This window comes from Gossypium hirsutum, chromosome A06 (genome assembly GCF_007990345.1).
Source record: "Gossypium hirsutum isolate 1008001.06 chromosome A06, Gossypium_hirsutum_v2.1, whole genome shotgun sequence".
NCBI classification, from domain to species: Eukaryota; Viridiplantae; Streptophyta; class Magnoliopsida; order Malvales; family Malvaceae; genus Gossypium; species Gossypium hirsutum.
In genome coordinates, this window is record NC_053429.1 from 104485864 (window position 1) to 104488333 (window position 2470).

The 2470-nt window shown below is 30.0% G+C and overlaps 1 long non-coding RNA gene across 1 annotated transcript; it reads left to right on the forward strand.

The window, feature by feature from the left end:
- Positions 1-768: 768 nt before the first annotated feature.
- LOC107963488 (uncharacterized) lies at positions 769-1535 on the forward strand. Its single transcript, XR_001701938.2, has 2 exons — positions 769-910; positions 1280-1535. It is a non-coding gene; the product is annotated as an uncharacterized lncRNA (long non-coding RNA).
- The last annotated feature ends 935 nt before the right edge of the window (positions 1536-2470 follow it).

Genomic DNA, 2470 nt, shown 5'->3' on the forward strand with positions numbered 1-2470 from the left:
TTTACATAGTATATGTATATATTAGAAAATGTATACATAATATATAAAAGAAATATATATGCATATATAATATTTAGAAAAGACGAAGTATACATAGTATAATATTGATATAAATATATGCGTAGCATGGGGTGTAATTAGAAGTATATATATGTGACACACCAATACATTATCAAAAGCAATAATATTAAAAGCTATCAATAATGCCATGTAATATAATATATATATATCTAAAAGTATCAAGTAAGAATAATAATAATGGGACACTAATAAGCAAAAATATAATAATAACAGTAATAAAATATAATAGCATGAATGGTATTAAAATTTAAAAATAAAAAACGGTAAAAGAAGGACGAAATTGAATTGAAAATGGAATTTTTGGGACAAATCGGGATGGGATAAAAATGTAGGGGTTAAATGCAACATGCGAGAAGATGTAGGGGCTATATGCGGCAATAATTCAATACCCGAAATGACACCGCTCAAAATGTCTAACCCCCAAATGGTCTGAGGTACGAATTGAAGCAAAATCAAAATTAAAAGGCAGATTCGAGAAATGGTCACAGACTAGATTAAAACCCAACAGAAATGGGGAGGGACTACGCGAGCAATTATCCCAAACAGTAGAAACACACGGATCCTCAGGCATCAGGTGGGGTCACGCACGGGTCACGTGAAACGGCGTCGTTTAGGGGCTTATGGGTGCCGACCAAAACGACGTCGTTTTGTAACATCTATATAAGTTAAAAAATTTTCTTTTAAAATCATTTTGCTATCTGTTTCTAAAAAACTATACTTGTTTTCTTTGTTTTCTCTGCAGGTCCAAGCTCAGTCAGCACTCCGACGAACTGCCACTGCCCTCTGCCGCGTCTCTACCGTCGGCGACCGCCGTGCACGGCGGTCGGAGGTAAGAATCTCCTTCTTTTTTATTTTTTTCTATATTTTATGTGTTTATAATATATGTATATATATATATGCAAATAGAAGATTCGAAAAATGGAAAAGAAAAAGAAATAAATAAAAAAAGTTATAGAATATAATCACCTTAGTTCTTTAGATATCTGATTCTTGGTATTTATTTTCCGATTTAGTGTTTTTCTCTTTGATTGGCTATTTTGTGCTTTGACTCACTTGATTTTTTTTTTGTATTTTAAAACCAAATATTTTTTTTATTTCTCACAAGTGCCGACCTTGTACAATGGTTTTAGGGGTGGTCTTTTATATCCACTTTCCCTTACAACTTGCTCCCTAATAAATTGCTCTGTCTTTCTTGCAGAAAAATGGGTGGTGTTGGTGTCAGGCAGTGGCGGTGGACGTGACAAGCGGTGGCAGACCTGGCACAAGTGGTTAGGCTAGGGTTTCCTTTAGCTTTTGTGTTTTGTGTTTGGATTGGGACTTTGATTTGTTTGGACTTGGGGTATTTAGGGGTTAGTTGGGCTAGGTAGATTTGGTTTTAATTTGGGCCCGTAAATTGGGCTTGTACAAGTGCTAATACTTTGGTTCTAATATAATAATAAGACGTTGACATTCAATGGCCATAAGTTGGCATCCAATAGTCATAACTAAAAGTTTGTTTCAAAATGAAATATGTTTCAGACATTTTAAAATAGAACGATATGTTCATGGAGTGAACGAAAATATATAATGTTTAAACTTTTATGTATACACTAAATTATATTATGTGTAAATATTTTAAATAGAAAATGAAAAATTAAATATTTATATATGCACTAAATTATGTTATGAGTAAATATTTTATATATAAAAATATAAATTTATTAAATTTATCTTTTAATTTATATACAATAAACATGTACATCTATATATAAGTATTGCTTTACACCGTTATTAATTAAAGACACACGAATTGCTTTATAAGTATATTCATTATTACCATCTACACACATTAAATATTTAAATTTACCCATTAGCCACTTATTAAGAATTTTGAAAGATCTCATGGTCTCTAGGATTATAACTAATTTTTACACTACACTAAGTGCACGAGCAAGAAAACAAGATATATTCTTATTTAATACATATGAAATATCTAAAATTTATTTTCAATTCAATCACATACTAATGAGATAAGTATATTGATTTATTTTTATTTAAAATAAATTAATTAATATTATTAAAGATAAATGGATTAAATTACTTGTTTATTAATAATAAATGGGTAAACTACAAAAATAGTCACTTTTGTTTGTTTCAAGTTACATTTTAGTCACTTATGTTTGAAATGTTACGTTTTAGTCACTTATGTTATTATTTTGTTACGAAATGATCACTCTTCTGTTAAGTTCCGTTATCTCCCTAACGGTAATCCTACGTGGCAGTCCAACTAGATTTTAAGTGCCAACTTGGATTTCCTAATGGGATGAGAATAGATTTTTTATTAAATAAATTTAATTAATTAAAATTTTAAACCCTAAATCTTAGTTAAAAAATCGTTCATCTCCCCCTT